This window comes from Pelophylax lessonae (assembly GCF_965119305.1).
Source record: "Pelophylax lessonae genome assembly, chromosome: 9".
Classification (NCBI taxonomy): domain Eukaryota; kingdom Metazoa; phylum Chordata; class Amphibia; order Anura; family Ranidae; genus Pelophylax; species Pelophylax lessonae.
The window spans coordinates 33,879,826-33,900,691 of record NC_138776.1 but is presented as its reverse complement, the minus strand read 5'-3'; positions in this window follow the sequence as shown (position 1 = coordinate 33,900,691).

Below are 20,866 nucleotides of genomic sequence, written 5' to 3'. Positions count from 1 at the left end.
ATCCGGCCCTCCAAGACATTTTTACGTGGCCCTCGCACCTCCTGCATCTGCGGCACCCTCCTTTTCTCCTCCCCACTTTGTTTTAGCAGTCGGCAGCAGAGAGTAGGACAGAACTCCACTTACAGGTCTTGCACCTCTCTGTGCTGCTGCAGCAACCCTTTGTTTCCACCTCCCCTGGTCTCAGCATTCAGCTGACTCCAGCCCTCCTCTGGTCCTCCTTCAGACCATGCACTTTATGCTTCCCAGCACTGCCCCCAGCTTCTTTCCAGCAGCAGTACAAGGTAAGGGGGGTGCACTGTGATGTTAGGGAGGGTGAGAGACTCTTGACTTCTGATGATGGGGGGTCTCTTGACATCTAATGTAAGGCGGGGGGTGCTCTGGACATCTAGTCTAACAGATACAACCGGCCCTTTGAGGGCAACCATAATGCTGATGTAAAAGAAAATATAGGAACCCAATAGGTTCTAAATCCGTGCAAATCAATACCCAAAAGCAAATAAACTACAATAAAGAGCTGCATGTTGTAAAGTGAAAAAAACACCTATACTGTGAAAAGAAACAAAGAAACCGCGCTCTTACATCAAAAAGTACATATCGCTATAGTCAATAAACAATAGTGAATAAATACATCTTCATTTAAATTATGCAAAATACATAAAAATTGTGAAGCCCATATATAATCCCACACGTGAATAGCATCCTCAGTGAGTGTAGGAAAGGTTCCTCTCCACCAGCATGCAGACGCACGCTGAGGACGTCAGACATAGACCGACAAAACGGCGTTGGGTGGTGTTTGAGATACGTAATTTTCAGTCAGCTGGAATGCAGGTGGGGCGCAAACCGGTGCCTCCTATACAATACGTGCTAATCCATGTCTTCTTTGATGTAAGTGCAATATAACCTTCCTTTTAAATAAATGATTTGATATACTGCACCATGAGAGTGTTTCTTCCTCTCCCTCTCTATATGGCAACACTGGAGCTTTCAGTACGCTATTTATATACATATTAAATGGATGACAGCAGGAGTTTGAAATCATTCGTGTGACCTCATGTATGACATCTTGGATTTTCCCATGTGTGCAATTTGACTCCCAGTAATAGGGGTCAAATAAGTGTCGTGAGTGTATAGTGCATTTGCATGCTGGTGGAGAGGAACCTTTCCTATACTCTCTGAGGACGCTATTCACGTGTGGGATTATATATTCCCGTGTGGGATTTATATATATATATATATACAGTGGGTACGGAAAGTATTCAGACCCCCTTAAATTTTTCACTCTTTGTTATATTGCAGCCATTTGCTAAAATGATTTAAGTTCATTCTTCTTCCTCATGAATGTACACATAGCACCCCATACTGACAGAAAAACACAGAATTGTTGACATTGTTGCAGATTTATTAAAAAAGAAAAACTGAAATATCACATGGTCCTAAGTATTCAGACCCTTTGCTGTGACACTCATATATTTAACTCAGGTGCTTTCCATTTCTTCTGATCATCCTTGAGATGGTTCTACACCTTCATTTGAGTCCAGCTGTGTTTGATTATACTGATTGGACTTGATTAGGAAAGCCACACACCTGTCTATATAAGACCTTCCAGATCACAATGCATGTAAGAGCAAATGAGAATCATGAGGTCAAAGCAACTGCCTGAAGAGCTCAGAGACAGAATTGTGGCAAGGCACAGATCTGGCCAAGGTTACAAAAAGATTTCTGCTGCACTTAAGGTTCCCAAGAGCACAGTGGCCTCCATAATCCTCAAATGGAAGATGTTTGGGACGACCAGAACCCTTCCTAGAGCTGGCCGTCCGGCCAAACTGAGCTATCGGGGGAGAAGAGCCTTGGTGAGAGAGGTAAAGAAGAACCCAAAGATCCCTGTGGCTGAGCTCCAGAGATGTAGTCAGGAGATGGGAGAAAGTTGTAGAAAGTCAACTATCGCAGCAGCCCTCCACCAGTCGGTGCTTTATGGCAGAGTGGCCCGACGGAAGCCTCTACTCAGTGTAAGACACATGAAAGCCCGCATGGAGTTTGCTAAAAAAACACCTGAAGGACTCCAAGATGGTGAGAAATAAGATTCTCTGGTCTGATGAGACCAAAATAGAACTTTTTGGCCTTAATTCTAAGCGGTAAGTGTGGAGAAAACCAGGCACTGCTCATCACCTGTCCAATACAGTCCCAACAGTGAAGCATGGTGGTGGCAGCATCATGCTGTGGGGGTGTTTTTCAGCTGCAGGGACAGGACGACTGGTTGCAATTGATGGAAAGATAAATGCGGCCAAATACAGGGATATCCTGGACAAAAACCTTCTCCAGAGTGCTCTGGACCTCAGACTGGGCCGAAGGTTTACCTTCCAACAAGACAATGACCCCAAGCACACAGCTAAAATAACGAAGGAGTGGCTTCACAATAACTCCGTGACTGTTCTTGAATGGCCCAGCCAGAGCCCTGACTTAAACCCAATTGAGCATCTCTGGAGAGACCTAAAAATGGCTGTCCACCAACGTTTACCATCCAACCTGACAGAACTGGAGAGGATCTGCAAGGAGGAATGGCAGAGGATCCCCAAATCCAGGTGTGAAAGACTTGTTGCATCTTTCCCAAAAAGACTCCTGGCTGTATTAGATCAAAAGGGGGCTTCTACTAAATACTGAGCAAAGGGTCTGAATACTTAGGACCATGTGATATTTCAGTTTTTCTTTTTTAATAAATCTGCAACAATGTCAACAATTCTGTGTTTTTCTGTCAGTATGGGGTGCTATGTGTACATTCATGAGGAAGAAGAATGAACTTAAATGATTTTAGCAAATGGCTGCAATATAACAAAGAGTGAAAAATTTAAGGGGGTCTGAATACTTTCTGTACCCACTGTATATATATATATATATATATATTTGTAGCCGGGTCGCACGGCTGGTGTTGTTCACATTGTTATTATATTATTATTAAAGTTCTACAAGACAGTGACTTTGGCATTATGGGAGATGTAGTCCGGGAGGAGCCAGGATCATAGACTGCTGAGACAGAAGGACCTTTCTCCCAGGGTGCAACAGGACGCGCGGAGCCTGCTGGGGCTGGCTATATAAAGGGAGGCGGGACTTTGCTTCGCTTTCTTGCCTCGAAGACAGCGGACTGGAAAGAAGGGGAAGAGCTGCTGCAGATCGCAGGAACTTAGGCTGAGGCCTAGTGGTGGACACCGGAGTGAAGCCAGCGGTGTGAGTATGCGGAGGAGTCTCGGTGGCGTGGCCGAGTGGAAGGTTGTTGACAGGCAGATGGAGACGCTGATGAGAGCGGGGCCTGGTCGCAGAGGGAAACGGATCTCCCGGTTTGGGTGAGAGACATCCAATATCCACATCTCTCTTACATTTCAAATAAAGAGTGTGTTTGTAGCACAAGATGGTAAATAGAGGTACCGCATCCCTAATCTGTATATAATCTATACTGGGAAAGATATCCCAAAGGGTGAAACCGACAGCTAAACCTGAGGTGTGCAGGTAAGTGCTGGGGTACAAAGAAAAAAAGAAAAAGTAAAGAAAAGGAAGGGAAAGATGGGAGGAACGAAGCAGGGGAAGGGAGAGGGATGGGAGAGGCAAGGAAGAGAAAGTAAAAGAAGAGGAACTGGGGAGGGGAACTAGAAGGGACAAGAAATGGGGAAAGAAGGGACAGAGAACTATAAGACAAAAGGAGGTAGGAAGAGAAATGGGAGGGCTGGTGGGACTTTTAAGGTACCAGATAATTCAAAATGATAAAGACATAATTAAAAACTAGAAGTGTTTATTGACATAACATCTTTAAAATCAAAGACCAACAGTGTAACATAGATACATATATATATTTTTTGACATATACAAATACAAAAAGAGCAAATACATAAGACATAAGGCTGTAAATAAATGGTAAGGATGAATGCGTCCAATGATGAACATCAGACCAGTCCCGACATGTTTCATGGGCAACAATGCTCCGTTTCTTCAGGGGAGTGAGAATATATCAATATATCAATATATAGTGCCTCATTTGATGTATACAATAGACCCGTTTGTATAGTCAAGATAGACAAGGTTAAAAGCAGGAGGGCTCAAGTATGGCGGCCATATTGGAACCAACACGCAGGGTAATGTCGGTATGGCGGTCCCACGCGGAACTGCCTAACGGCTGGCCTTTCTTGACCCAGCGACAACAGCACATAAATCCAGTATTTGGGCTCTCTTTCAGACTCCTAGTTACAAACCCGTACTAGAAAGGGCCTATTTATCCATTTATTACTTTGCAGTTCATTACCCTGCGTGTTGGTTCCAATATGGCCGCCATACTTGAGCCCTCCTGCTTTTAACCTTGTCTATCTTGACTATACAAACGGGTCTATTGTATACATCAAATGAGGCACTATATATTGATATATTGATATATTCTCACTCCCCTGAAGAAACGGAGCATTGTTGCCCGTGAAACATGTCGGGACTGGTCTGATGTTCATCATTGTACGCATTCATCCTTACCATTTATTTACAGCCTTATGTCTTATGTATTTGCTCTTTTTGTATTTGTATATGTCAAAAACTATATATATGTATCTATGTTACACTGTTGGTCTTTGATTTTAAAGATGTTATGTCAATAAACACTTCTAGTTTTTAATTATGTCTTTATCATTTTGAATTATCTGGTACCTTAAAAGTCCCACCAGCCCTCCCATTTCTCTTCCTACCTCCTTTTGTCTTATAGTTCTCTGTCCCTTCTTTCCCCATTTCTTGTCCCTTCTAGTTCCCCTCCCCAGTTCCTCTTCTTTTACTTTCTCTTCCTTGCCTCTCCCATCCCTCTCCCTTCCCCTGCTTCCTTCCTCCCATCTTTCCCTTCCTTTTCTTTACTTTTTCTTTTTTTCTTTGTACCCCAGCACTTACCTGCACACCTCAGGTTTAGCTGTCGGTTTCACCCTTTGGGATATCTTTCCCAGTATAGATTATATCTCTCTTACATTACAGACCTAGACTGATTCTGGAAAGGGGCAAATAGATTGTGTACTTTAACAAGGCCATACTGACGAAGTCCTGCCCTGGGACGTAACGCGTACGGAGGGGGAGGGGCCGGTGACGTCACCCGCCATCCATCGATACCAGGAAGCATCCCTATGTTACACACAAGCGCATTTGGTGCACTGTTTCACAGTGCCTTCCCAGGTAATTTTAATTCTTTCATGTGCAATAAACAGAGTTTATTAGGATAAAGAACTATGTTCTTTCCATGTTCTGCTGTGCGGAAATTTTTGGGAAGTGAACGCTTTTATGTCCGGAGCTCAGTGGAGTGTTTAAGAGCTGGATCTGCAGTGTCTCTCTTCAAGCCCTTTGGAACATCTTCATAATTTTCCTGCTGTGTTAGCCTGGCTGGTAAAACAGGGGCTTATGCTAAGGTGAGAAGATAGAGTAACCGGGTGGAGGATTCACCGAGCGGATAACCTTTTATATGTGTATGTTCACGATTATTGTCACATTGGGACTTTATTTATTTTAGGGTTTTTTTTATACTATTTTTGTCAATTGAGCGCTGCACCTTTTACTGTTTACATACTGACACTTAATCAAACCACTGGACACTGCAGATACAAATATAGTGTGAGACGGGTGAAACAGGCCTTAAACCCTCGATCCAGTTCTAGGCTGTTAATCTGTGGTGACGTGCAGGATAAACTGTATTTGCCTCTCTGTGGATTACAATTTATATTGCATTGGGGAACATAGTTCAACCTCCCTTCCTTTGTTGGATTACAAATACTCTTCTTGGATTGTGGGATTCCTTGCCGGTGAAGATAAGTGAGGCCTCACTCTCCAGGAGACTTTTGCAGTTCATCTTAAAGGGGGCCCCCGTCAGTATACAGAGTGCACTCTGCTAAATTGATGTTATAGCATTACACTGTTTACTTTGCATTTAAGTCATTGAGTATAGTAACTTTATCTGCGGTAACTCTCTAACCACATTTAATAGTTAAGTATTGTTCACTGTTGCGGAACACCATCCTCTTAGCATACATACACATTTGTTTGTGTATGTATGTGTGGCTTATGTTCTGGATCCTGAGTGCTGAGCAAAAAGGCATAAATCCTTGGCTGGGAACTCGGGATCCTTTCTCCTTTGCAACGATTGTGTTATTTCTGACTTTTGTTTGATTACTTTGATTTTACTTCAAAAACTAAAAGAGCAGTAAATTGTTTGTTCACTGCAACCTTTGTGGTCTCAATCATTTACCATGACAAAACTGATAGTGTCAGATGGGTTGGAGAAGGCTCAGGGTGTAAGAGGTGATGACGAGGGCACCAATGCAACAAGCCACCCCCAAGTGGGCAGGGCTACATATTTAAAAAAAAAAAATATATATATATATATATATTTATATATATATATATACATACACATATTGAGATGTCACGATTTTTATGTATTTTTTATCATTTAAATGAAGATGTATTTATGTGTTTATTGACTATGGTGATATGTACTTCATGATGTAAGAGCGCGGTTTCTTTTGTATAATGCTCATGTGGCCCACAATGAAGTTGAGTTTGACACCCCTGAAGTAGAGGATACAAAATCAATTGGAGGGTCATTAATTAGCAATCTAGTTGATGCCACTAGGTGTATTGAAAACACTTCAATATAGACTGTCACTGTTGCATGACAACAGGTAGGGTTTGGACAACGGATTCCCAAACATCAAAAAAAATGTTTGACCCGTGATTCTTTGCCCTTTCCGGCCTCCACCCAGTCCATCCATCATATCTTCTTAAGCCAGCCAAAAATGGATAGAAATTTGGCAGAGACTGGCTGAATTTTGACCCATCTATGGGTAGGCCAGTTGTACAGAAATCGATCTTCTATACAACCAGCCTGTCAGTTTTTTTTGCTTGATCAGTGCTGCCAGCTGTAGCCACCAACACTGATTTTATATTCTGACTGTGGGGAACTCTCCCTGCTCTGCAAAAGGAATTCCCCCATCAACACTGAGTGTGTTAAAATGGGAATTTAATTATATATTTATCTTTCGTTCATTGACGGACACAGCTCCTGATCTTCTTAACCATTGGGTTATACTGTACCCTACAGGAGTAGGACACTAGGCAGAAAGAATGCCTGGCTATGCCTATGGGGAGTCCCAGGGGGTATACTCCCTCTCTCTGCTCCCTACTCAGCTTTTTTTCTGCCTAGTCAGGAGTAAGGACCTAGTTCCTTGCTGGGATCTCTGTTCCTGGCAATTTTTTTCTTTTTACTTTTTGGATAGAATTTTTTTCTCCTGGATTTTTTCCTGTGAGATCTACACCCAATTGCCAGACTGGACGACAGGCTGGATAATCTAGATCCAGTGGTCACTGCAGTCTGGCCAGCGAGTGCCCTCAGACCTCAGCTCCGTGCTAGGTCGGTCGTGGCATAACCCACCAGACGACGGCTGGCCTGGGAGTTAAACACCTCATGAGGGTCTCAGCCAAAGTCGCAGCATTCCTCCTGGCTGACAGCCCCCCATTTAGATGGAGAGGAGGTATGGTATGATAAGTAACTGTCCCCCCTGGGTTCCCCTCCTTCCCCTTAGGCATCCCCCTCATCGGTCTGGTGGTCCCTTTGGACCATCTCGCCCCCTATCAGCCCCCCCCCTCCTTTACTGAGGCTGGGGCTGTGGGGTTGCCTGGTCCACCGCCTAGGGTGGGGGCAGGGTGCTGTGCTGTCATTTTTATTTATTTTAATTTTTTTGCTAGTAATGGCGGTGATCAGCCATTTTTAGCGGGACTGCGACATTGCAGCAGACAGATCGGACACCTACTTGAGACTTTTTTTTTTTGGGGGGGGGGAACCACTGACATTACTACAGTAATCAGTGCTAAAAATATGCACTGTTACTGTACTAATGACATTGGCAGGGAAGGGGTTAACACCAGGGGCAATCAAAGGGTTAAGTGTGTTCCTAGGGAGTGATTTCTAACTGTGTGCGAATGAACTCACTAGATGGACACAGAGATCCGTGTTCCTAAGTAGCAGGAACACAAGATCCCTGTGTTCATCTGTGACAGAACGGCAGTCTGCCTTGTTTACATAGAGATCTGTCTCTTTGGGGAGCGATTGCGAGTGGCCAGCGGACATCGCGTCCGCCAAACCTGCTGAATGGCTCCCCCTCTGGCCAATTGGCGTGCGTGCGCCCTCACTGTCTGTTATAGGAAACGATGTACAGGTACGTAGTTTTGCGTAATAGAGCCGACCTGCCGCAGTAAAAGTGCAGCGGCTGGTCGGCAAGAGGATAAGGAAAGTGAAGGTCCACTTTAACTCAATTCATGTTAACTTGCATGCGGTAAGGCACCACAACAGAACACCATAGTGTGAAGGGAGGCTTAATCCAAATCATGAATGTCAAAAATAACCTATTGGGGTTGATTTACTAAAACTGGAGAGTGCAAAATCTGGTGCAGCTGTGTATGGTAGCCAATTGGCTTCTAACTTCAGCTTGTTCAGTTAAGTTTTGTAAAAAAAAAATCCTGGAAGCCGATTGGTTTCTATACATAGATGCACCAGATTCTGCACACTCCACTCTCCAGTTTTAGTAAATCAATCCCATTATTTAAAAAACTAAAATGACAAAATGATAGTGGCAGTAAGTTTGCAGTTTTCTAAGCACATGTAGTGTGTTCAGTGCTAGGGTTGAATATTGGTGTGATGACAGTGTGAACAGTCTATGCTCTCCCATTGTGTCTGATGGATGAGGTTAGATCAAAGGCTCCAGATTGTCTTCAGTCACCGTGCAGCACTGGATGCACAGTAATAAACTCCTTCATTCTGGGCTGTCAGGGACTTGACTGTCAGGTTGGTGCTGTCTCCTTTTCTCTCCACCACATAGACCGATTTGTCGTTGTACTTGTCATCGTAGAGGGGTTCCTGTCCCCGAATAATGTAGGCAATGTATTTCAGCTCACGGCTGGCTCCTTGGTGGTACCAATACATGTAGTCATGGTTTGTGCCCACTTGCTTGCAGTCCATTTCAACATCTATGTTGGCTCTACTTACAATAAGTGGGGGATTTTGATCAATCGTTGTCTGAGCCAAACCTGTAAAGACAAAAGTCCATTGTAAATATGTATATTTTTCTGCTAACTTTATATGATCTGCAATTTTGTGTTTCCTTCAAGAGGGCTCCCAAAAGCTGATATTCCAAGATGCCAGAGGGTTGAATCACCCAACATGTTCTCATCTTTTTCATGGACTCCAGCAGTGAGATTTCTTCACAAAGATATTGCCAGAGAGTCCTGTTCTTCCATATTTTTCAATATTCTTAAATGCTGAAGACTACAGTAGAAGGAATGGGATGCCCGGGAAGCAAAAGTTATGGCAAGGAGATTTTTGCCATTGGAAGCCTTCAGCTATCCAACCCACTGGCATCTGTATAAAACTGAAATATAGGTTTTGGGTGGAGCAGTCATTGAAGGAACATAGTGGGCTTCTCTCCCTTACAAGATGGGATGACAAGACATAGGACAAGCCTCTGCAGAAGAGACATTGTTATAACGCTGCTTCAGAAGCTGAGGGAGAAAGGAACTGCAGAGACAGGAAGTCACATGGTCTTTGCAATTTTGTTTATGTTACACGGTATCTGCGCAGTGGTTTTTTCAAACATTTTTAATGTAAAAAACACAATATATAACCATTTTTTATTTTTTTTTGTACATGATAAAAGATGATGTTACGCAGAGTAAAGCCCCGTACACACGTAGCGATTGTCGGCCGTAAATATTCGGCCGCCGAACGATCGGCCGATTGTCGGCTTGTTAGTATGATGCTTCCGACAGCCGACAGCGCATTTTCGGCCGAACAGAATCTGTCCTGCAGGCATTAAAATTTTTGTACGCCGACAACAGAACGGCCGATTGTTCGCCAGTCAGTACATAATTCGGCCGACAAACAGCCGATTAGCACGACTGGGCATGCTCAGAAAAGAAAAAAGACACGGAAAGTTAACCATCACATGACATCACTTCTGCAGTCGGCTGTTGTTGGCCGACAAAATTCAAGTGCAGTCTTTTGCAGTTTTCAGCCGACAGGACAGCAACGGACAAAAGATGGCCGATCGTTCGGCCGACAATTGGTACGTGTGTACGGGGCTTTAGTAAATACCAAACAAGTCATGCTTTAAAATTGCGCACGCCTGTGCAACGGTGACAAACAGCATCAATTTTTACTATCTATAGGGGACACTTTAAAAGCCTTTACAGGTTACCACTTTAGATTTACAGAGGAGGTCTGCTGCTAGGATTATTGCCCAGGATCTGACGTTCATGGTGATACCTCATATGTGTGAGACAATCACTGTTTGTGTGCGTGCGGGACCACTGCACGCATTCACACGTGAGGTACTTTACTTTGTTTTAAATTATTAATTTATTTTATTTACTTTTTTATTTTTACGCTGTTGCTTAAAGAGTAAGTAAACCCTCCTCTACAACTTGCACCTATAGGTACTGTAAATATCTCCTAAACATGTACCGTTTAGGAGATATTTACCTTGCATGGAGCCAGTGACATCACTGGCGCATGCGCTCTGAAGGAACGGCTGCTCGTGCCGTTCCTTCAGAGCCCCGTGCCGTTACCGTCGGCTCCCACGCGCATGTGCGGGAGTGACGTCATCGCGGCTCCAGCCAATCAGATGGCCGGATGCCGCAAACCCGGAAGAATGGCGACAGAACATGTCACCCATGGACAGGTAAGCGGTCGGCACTGCGGGGCTTCATTCTTGGGTAAGTATTTCATAATGAGCTAGTATGCGATGCATACTAGTTCATTAGGGGTTTTTCTTTCAGGTGTTTGTTTTTTTTAAAAAAATAAAATTGGAGGTTTACAACCTCTTTAAGTTTTTTTTAACTTTTATTGCTGTCACAAGGAATGTGAACATCCTTGTGACAGGTACTCTTTATGGAGAGATCTGGGGTCTATAAGACTCCATATCCCTCCTCTGCTCCTAAAAGCATTCCAAACATCAAGATCAGTTTTTTTGAATGCTTTTAATTTTTTTTAAATGGCGCTGTTAACATCCGGGTAAATTGGAAGTGATGTTGGGTCATTGCTTCTGGTTACCATAGTAGATAGCTGTTCAAAGCTGATCCGGACTTTGTTTGGCTGTCCGACCAGCCAGCGGACACGACGGTTAGTGCTCAGGTCTCCTGTTGGGGATGGGAGAGCCCAAGCAAGCCACGTAAAGCGGCAGGAGGGGGGTGTACCCTTCCGCTGCTTGTAAAAGCAATCCAGCAACTAGTTAGCAATATGAAGATATTTAATTATGTATCAATGATTACAGAGCCGCATGAATTTGTGTCTTTTATATCTGCCTGGAGTCCATATTTAGAGTTCATTCAGATGATCATAGACCCATGTCCTTCACGCTAAGCCGCTATTTTCTGCACCTTTTTTCCACCTTGGAGCTGCATTCGGTTTTTAGTATTTCGTATTTAGTGCCAGTTCACACTGCCGCGACTTGTCATGTGACTTGAGAGTTCAATGTCGCATGACAGGTCGCACCCCATTTAAGGTAATGGAACCGTTTTATTTGGCGTGACTCAAGTTGCAGCAACTTAGAGAAAGGTTCTTGCACTACTTTGGGGCAACTTCATCATGACTCGCATTATCTTATGTTAATTAAGTCGCAAGCAAGCCTGCATTGAAGTCACGCATGATGACGGCTGTCAAAATTGCACGACTTTGAAGCCGTGTAGATGTGAACCAGCACTTAGAGGTGGGTGCAGACGCAGCAGCTGCATAGATACAGCTGCATATCAAAATCTGACATGCGTGCAGGAGTGAGTGCATGGATGCAAATGAAGACAGTGTGCACTTGGATCTGTGCACCCGATCCTGCATGCACGTCAAATTGTGTCCAGCTTTTTCTGTGCAGTCACTGCATCTGCATCCACCTCTGTAGGCTGCCTGCGTGCAGATCTAAGGTGAATGCGGGCCCAGAAAATAGCTGCTCAATAGGCAAAGCGGGTGCCAACACCCATCTGAATGAGCCCTAAAGTGAAAATGCAGACTTTGACCTGCATTTGGAAAGCAATGGTTCACTTTACCCACTTCCCGCAAACCGACGTAGCTCTACGTCGGCTGCAAGAAATGGTTGTATTGGGATGATGCCTGCAGCTAGAGGCATCATCCCAGTACCATTTTTTAGAGCTGGCGGTCGGCTTTTAAGCGGTAATGGCCAATGCGGCTCATGAGCTCCTCGATCGTTACCCCAGCGAGCGGTAGGGGACGGCCCCCCCTCCCTCCCGCCACCTTCTGTGGCTCTCCCGGGTTTCCCGTCCCACCGGGAGACCCAAGCAACCAGCCGGCAAGTCCACCTGCTGGTTGGAGTCCCGATCAAAGCCGGATGTGGCTTCGTATGGGTCTTTGATGATGTAACCCGGAAGCGGCGTCCATGACGTCACGTCCGGGTTACTCGCCGGCTAAAGCCGCCGAATTTAAAATGTGACTGTATTCAAAAATGCAATTTTTGGCATTTTGAATACAGTCAAGTGCAGTGGAGGGGTCTGGGGTTTGTGACAGCAATAAAAGTGATCAAAATGTTTTTTGTTTTATTTTAAAATGTGCTAAAATGAAAATAATAAATAAAATAAATAGAAAAAAAAAATGTAAGCGCCCCCATTGCTGTGAGCTCGCGCACGAAAGAAAACGTAGGCGGAAGTCGCGCCCGCAAATGAAATCGCTGTTCAAACCACACATGTGAGGTATCGCCGCGATCTCCAGAGCAAGAGCAATAATGAAAAAATAAGAGCTACTCTGTTGTAACTCTAAACTGGCAACCATTAAAAATTTTGAAACATTGCCTATGGAGATTTTTATTGACCATAGCATGTCGCCATTCCGCGGGTGTGCGCAATTTTAAACTGTAACATGTTGGGCATCTATTTACTCGGCGTGACATCATCTTTCACAATATACAAAAAAATGGGCTAACTTTACTGTTTATTTTTTTTAAATGCAGTGAAATGTATTTTTTCCAAAAAAAGATCGATTTGAAAGATCGCTGCGCAAATACCGCGTGACAAAAAATATTGCAACGACCGCCATTTTATTCTCCAGAGTCTTTGCTAAAAAATATTTATATAATGTTTGGAGGTTCTAAGTAATTTCTTGCTCGAAATACTGATTTTAACTTGTAAACAACACATGTGCCAGAAATGGGCTCGGTCCTTAAAGCGGTAGTATACCGATTTTTTTTTTACTTTTACCTACAGGTAAGCCTATAATAAGGCCTATAATAAGGCTTACCTGTAGGTACAATTAATATCTCCTAAACCTGCACGGTTTAGGAGATATTTGCACTGCATGCAGCTGCTGACGCTAGCGGCGCATGCGCTCTGAAGGTCCGGCGGACCTTCAGAGTTCCTTGCCGGGAAGTTGCCAGAAAATTAAAACCCTGTGCGCATGCGCAGGGTGACGTCATCGCGGCTCAGGCCACTCACAGCGCCGGAGCCGCCGAACCCGGAAGAGACGCCGAGGGATCATGTCCGCTCCCACAGCGGTGTCCGGGGGTCCGTGTCAGGGCTTCGTTTTAAGGTAAGTATTTCATAATGAGCTAGTATGCGATGCATACTAGCTCATTATGCCTTTGTCTTGCAGGTTTGTTTGTTTTTTTTAGAGTATACTACCGCATTAAGTGGTTAACATTCTTTATCCCTTTGCTAAATAAGCCCCAGAGCCTCTGTAAAAAGATAGATTTTGCTCTCACCTGCTGAATAAGTGGTATAGGAGTGTGGTCAGGGCTGACTCTCATAGCTGGGGAGGGATGTTTGATCTCTGTAGCAGTTACTCTACTTTAGGTTGTGGTTTCTATGTTACTAAGTAAACAGGATATCAGTTTATTCTACATTCACCAGATATCCTATACATCTCCTGAGCCAGGCCACAAAAATATGTCAAAAATGTCTACAACCTATCTGTCATTCTACAGATCATCTATTCAAAGCAATGCTAACTTTTTTCTAAATTAAAAAGTAGAAGATGACAGGGGGTATAAATTATTTTAGCATTATTGTACAATATCTTAATTTAGGGGGGCTACAAATAAAGACTTTTAATCTAGAATGCCAATTGACAGTTTTAGATGATACTGTGCTGATAGGGGGTCAAATCATTCTCCATGTAGGGGCCAATGCATTAAAAAAATAATTCTCCTGCAACCTCCAAGGGTCCTTATTCTGGGACTCCTAAGTGTTAGCATGTCATTGTTCTGGGACCCTGAAGGATCAATGCATCATTGGCCTGGGATCACACGTGTCAGTGTGCCATTGTTCTGAGACCCCAGAGGGTCAGTATGTTATTGTTCTGAGACCCCCAATGGTCAGTATATCATTGTTCTGAGACCCCCAAGGGTCAGTATGTCATTGTTCTGAGACCCCCAAGGGTCAGTATATCATTGTTCTGAGATCCCCAAGGGTCAGTATGTCATTGTTCTGAGACCTCCAAGGGTCAGTATGTCATTGTTCTGAGATCCCCAAGGGTCAGTATGTCATTGTTCCCGGACCCCCATGTGTCAGTATGTCATTGTTCTGAGACCCCCAAGGGTCAGTATGTCATTGTTCTGAGATCCCCAAGGGTCAGTATGTCATTGTTCTGAGATCCCTAGGGTCAGTATGTCATTGTTCCCAGACCCCCATGTGTCAGTATGTCATTGTTCTGAGACCCCCAAGGGTCAGTATGCCATTGTTCTGGAACCCCCAAGGGTCAGTATGTCATTGTTCCCGGACCCCCATCTGTCAGTATGTCATTGTTCTGAGACCCTCAAGGGTCAGTATGTCATTGTTTTGCGATTCCAAAGGGTCAGTATGTCATTATTCTGGGACCTCCGAGTGTCAGTGCGTCATTGTTTTTAGACCCTTAGGGGTCAGTTCATTATTGTTCCTGGGATCCGAAGTGTCAGTATGCCATTGTTCTGAAACCCCCAGTGTGAAGTGCGTCATTGTTCTGGTACTCCTTAAGGGTCAATGTGTCATTGTTTTGGGTCCCTCAAGGGTCAGTGCGTCATTGTTCCGGGACCCCCAAGTGTCAGTATGCCATTGTTCTAGAACCCTCAAGTGTCGGTATGTCATTGTTCTGGGACCCCCAACGGCCAGTGTGTCTTGTTCCAGGACCCCCCCCCCCTCCCCCCAAGTGCACATACATCATTGTTCCGGGACCCTCAAGTGTCAGTGTACCATTGTTCTGGGACCCCCAAGTGTCAGTATGCCATTGTTCTAGAACCCTCAAGTGTCGGTATGTCATTGTTCTGGGACCCCTAACGGCCAGTGTGTCATTGTTCCAGGACTCCCCCCCCCCCGCCCCCCAAGTGCACGTACATCATTGTTCCGGTACCCTCAAGTGTCAGTGTACCATTGTTCTTGGACCCCCAAAGGTCAGTGCATCACTCCAAGCATCTATGCATCATTATTTTGGGACCCCCAAGTGTCTGTGTATCATTCTTCTGGGACCCCTAAAGCCTGCCATAGATGGTTGGAATATCGGCCGGATCAGCAGGAACCGGCTGAGATTCGAACCATGTATGGGTAGGCTGAATGTACCAGAGTTGATCTACTGAGTGTCTTAGGTACAGCCTGCATGGGAGATTTTGGCATACGAGTATTGCCAGCAGCTATAGCCACTAGCAATAATCACTGTGTTCTCCCAGAAGGGATGGCTCCCTGTGCCCCCCACTGGGACAATACAATAGCCCAGCAGGAGGGATTCCCCCATCAACACTAACTGTGTTATTGGGGGAATTGAGCTATATTGTTTGCTACAACCCATGGTTGCAGGAAAGCGATTTGCACTATCTATGGCCTGCCTAAGTGTCAGTGTGAGATTGTTTTGGGACCCTCAAGTCTCAGTGTGACATTGTTTTTGGACCCCAAGTATCAATGTGTCATTGTTCTGGAACCCCACCACGGGTGGGTGTGTCATTGTGTCACAGAGAACAATGTATGAAAAAAAAGCTACACCTATATCAAATATCTCAACATTGTTGCAGATATAAGAAATGTATATACATTAGTGATAGACCGATTATCAGCAAGGCCTATATATCGGGGGCCGATATGCACTTTCCCCGATATATTGGTATAGGCCCCGAAACTGGCCGATATTGCCAATATTTTTGTGACGTCATTCTGCCTTCTTAGGCCTCCTCCCTCGCCTTGGACAGCCTTCTCTGGAGTCGGGATTAGTCTCGCGGGAGTGTATCACAGCCATACACCTACCCACAGCAGCCCGGTGCCAGCCAGCCACCCACATCCACAGGCCCTGTACCAGCCAGCCACAGGCCCTGTACCAGCCAGCCAGTCAGCCACCCACAGGCCCTGTACCTCCCAGACACTGTACCAGCCACCCACAGGCACTATACCAGCCAGCCACCCACAGGCCCTGTACCAGTCAGCCACCCACAGCCCCTGTGCCAGCCACGCACCCACAACAGGGTGCCAGACAGCCACCCACAGACAGGGTGCCAGACAGTCCCCCACCCACAGGCCCTGTACCAGCCAGCCACAGGCACTGTACCAGCCAGCTGCCCACAGTCCTGTACCAGCCAGCCACCCACAGCGCCTGTGCCAGTCACCCACCTACCACAGGGTGCCAGCCAGCCAACCACACACCACAGGGTGCCAGCCAGCCAGCCACCCACCAGAGGGTGCCAGATAGCCAGCCACCCACCACAGGGTGCCAGCCAGCCACCCACCACAGGGTGCCAGCCAGCCATCCACCACAGGGTGCCAGCCAGCCATCCACCACAGGGTGCCAGCCAGCCAGCCATCCATCGCAGGGTGCCAGCCATTCACCGCAGGGTGCCAGCCACCCACCACAGGGTGCCAGCAAGCCAGCCATTAAGCATTAAACAAAAATTAACATGTTCAGTACCAGATTTGTGTAAAAAATTGTCTTTATTTTTCAAAACTTTAAATGTACAAAATATGATCCCATATCAGCCGATACCGATACATTGTGAGCAAAATATCGGTATTGACCCTGAAAAAAACCATATCGGTCTATCCCTAATATACATAGCAGGGATTGTAATCAGAAAATCTTTCGCATAGTATAACTCTTTTTTTACATTTCAATGATACCTATAGAAACAGTTTTTGTAAAGCCTCCCCATCCACCCTCTCCTCTGTGCGGCTCCAGGCACAATAATACACTCCGCTGTCACTCTCATTAATCTTCTTAGACTTCAGTTCGAAGTGTGAGCTGCTGTTCCTCTCTCCAGTAAAATGATTGAGTGTTAACTCATCCACCGAGCCTTTAGTCAATGATAAGGATATAAAAATGAGAGTGCCCCCTTTAAGCCCCTGTCTGTACCAGTATATAGTGGGGTCATCGCTCCCTGGTACAGTACATGATAGAGACACCGGATCACCTGGCCGAAGGACCAGGAAAGGTGGTACTTGTGTTATGGATTGGGTCAATGAGTAAGGAAGACAGATTAGGAGGCAAAGAATAATAAACATGATTAGAAAGGACACCAAATGTCTCAGTGATACATTAAGATTAAATATTTCCTCTACCTCTTTCCTGGAACAAGTTGCTTCCTCCCACTTCCTCGTTGGTTTCCATCTATGGGTTTTAAATCACATGACTCAGAGTGCGAAGATACATTAGTAACAGTGTTCATTTATGTAAAACCACAAAATGTCTACCCAAATTCAGAAACAGTTTTTACAAGTCAATAAGCATGGGTATTCGCCTTATTTTAGTAATATAACCAGTAAGTGTCTTCTTGATCTTATCCCAATACTATAATAGGCAGCTAGCAATAGCTTAAATAAAGGCAAATCAGTTCCATTTTAAAGTGATTGTAAATGATCACTTTGTGAAACAACCCATTCAGTTTAAAATAGAAATGAAAGGCAAAACATTTGTGTATAGATATAAAAATAAAAACATTATAAATACTAGTGATCGACAGATATTGTTTTTTTATTACCGATACCGATATTTTAGTCATCGCATATCGGTATCAGCCGATATCTGCCGATATTTTCGGACATTTAAAAAAATATATATTTTTTTTTTTACAGGTACTCTTTTGGAGGGATCTGGGGGTCTAAAACACTCCAAACCCCTCCTCTGCACTTCAAAGCATTCAAAACGCCAAGTTTGGCTGTTTTAAATGATGTCATTTTTTTTTTATTTGGCGCTGAGTACCCGGAAGTGATGTCATGACATCACTTCCGGGTTTTTACTTGGAGACCCGATCAGAGCCAAATGCGGCTTTGATCGGGTCTTCGGCGACCGTGCAGGTAGGGTGCCTGGGTCTCCCGGTGAGATGGGAGACCCGGGGCGAGCCACAGAAGGCTGCGGGAGGGGGGGCGTCCCCTCCCACTCCTTTCAATGACAGCCGAGCAGCTTCTCAGCCGCATCAGTTGTCATTACAAGACAGCTGACCGTCGGCTATGGACGCCGGTACCGGGGTGATGCTGCAGACATCACTCCAGTATAAGCACTTTCCGAAATATCGGCAATATCGGTAACCTCAGGGGCTGATTCCGATATATCGGGGAAAGTGCAGATCGGCCCTCGATATATTGGCTTTGCCGATAATCAGTCGATTCCTAATAATGACCTTTTTTTTCCCTTTTTTGTAAATGATCACATTCCCTCTGTTCTCAGCTGCATTAGAGCTGGGGGGAGAAGAAGCAGCAGTTCAATGAGCTTGTCAGTAAATAACAGGGGGGGGGGGCATGTCAGGACAAGTCTGGTCATTGGAGGAGAGTACACTAGAGAACTGACAACGCTATGCTCTTCTGCTTAGTGTGGTCAGTTTTTTAGAGGAAGGCAAGGGGACTGACAGGAGCACCAGATATTTCACAATAAGGATACATAGTATACAAGTACATGGTGCAGCAGGCACATATCAGGAATATGAAGTGTTAGGGTAACAAAAGCTTAAAGTTGAAAATCCACCCATGTATAGTTCTCAGTGCCGTGACCTCCACCCAAAACTGAAAGGTGGAGGTGTTGACTCGACAATTTGTAAAAGGTCATTATACACTCTGGAAGGACACTTTATCATTATACACTCTGGAAGGACACTGTATATCCAATCTAGCTGGCTGCCCCATTCCCATCACTTGGTTACTTAATCCAGCTCTAAAACAAGGGGACACCATCTTTTAGCTTCCTCTGACTCATGTCTGTTATAGTACCTCCAGGATCTATGAAAGCACAGCCAAGAGTAGGGACTGTCTTGTCTATCTGCATAATGTGTGTGGCAGAGCTCACAGGATCTCTGGCAGGGCTTTCAGGATTTCTAGTATTCCTATGATCTCCAGTACTCACAGGATCCCTGTCTGGTCTTTCAGGGTTTGCAGAGTTCCCTGAAATAATGTTGGGTTTGTCCCAGAGCGTATACCAAGAGGGTATTTAAGTACCAGTCTTGGAAGTGGCTGTGATGTCTCATTGCCAGCTAACTGAGAAACAAAGTGTTATAATACGTATCTGCCAGTGGCCTGTTTGTTGCTGTCCCAGTTTGACCTGACTACTCCGTCTGCCTAGACCTCTACTCTGACCTGACTACTCCGTCTGCCTAGACCTCTACTCTGACCTGACCACTCCGTCTGCCTAGACCTCTACTCTGACCTGACTACTCCGTCTGCCTAGACCTCTACTCTGACCTGACTACTCCGTCTGCCTAGATCTCTGCTCTGACCTGACTACTCTGTCTGCCTAGACCTCTACTCTGACCTGAGTACTCCGTCTGCCTAGACCTCTACTCTGACCTGACTACTCCGTCTGCCTAGATCTCTGCTCTGACCTGACTACTCCGTTTGCCTAGACCTGTACTCTGACCTGACTACTCCGTCTGCCTAGACCTCTACTCTGACCTGACTACTCCGTCTGCCTAGACCTCTACTCTGACCTGACTACTCCGTCTGCCTAGACCTCTACTCTGACCTGACTACTCCGTCTGCCTAGACCTCTGCTCTGACTTGACTACTCCGTCTGCCTAGACCTCTGCTCTGACCTGATTACTCTCGTCTTTTGCATACCAGAACCTGACTACTCTTCTGCCAGCTGCATGCCTTGACCCCTGATTTTATGCCCTGACTACTTTCTTGACTCCTGCCTAGACCTGACTACTTTCTTATCTGCATCCCTGTGAACAGTCTTCAAACTATAGCCTTTCTATTCCAGCCATACCCCTGGTGGGGCAGTTATAAGAGCGGTGAGCTGGTGCTAGTTACAGCAATAAAATAGGGGACAACAAGGCTTTCCATCCCATCTCCAACATCAGGTGCTGTGATGAAGTAGATGAACTTCCACTTAGACTTAGTACCTCACTATAGCGTCCAAAGGGTACCTATATCCAAAGGCAGTTTATCTGTTTATAAAGGAACCTCAAATAGTACAGTTATCTTTTAGTTTTATTAAAGCAATTATAGAAAAAATCATCTCCCGCATTGTAATCGCTAGTTAAAAAAATTGCAAATTACGTCACAAGGTTTACAAGGATTCGCTCCACCTAAAAGGCAATATTCAGGAGCTAAAGCCAACATTTCCATCCTTCAATAAATCCCTAGTTACGATCTGTAAAAGATTTGACCCCATCAGCCAGAATAGCATGGATCCTTCCATTTTTATCAGATTTACACACGTGGGGTCAGTACATAGTAGTTGCTTATTCAATTTTTGTTGGAGGTCGTATACATTGGTGGATTGTCCACTTAATGCCCAGTTTAACTGTAAGGGTTCAGGGTAATACATCAGGCACTCAAGTGTGGAAAAACTCCATTGTAAAGAAGCCTTGATGTTTACAAGAGTATGACCACATACAGACATTCACTTTCATGGCATCCTGTGGAGAGCACTCCCACATTT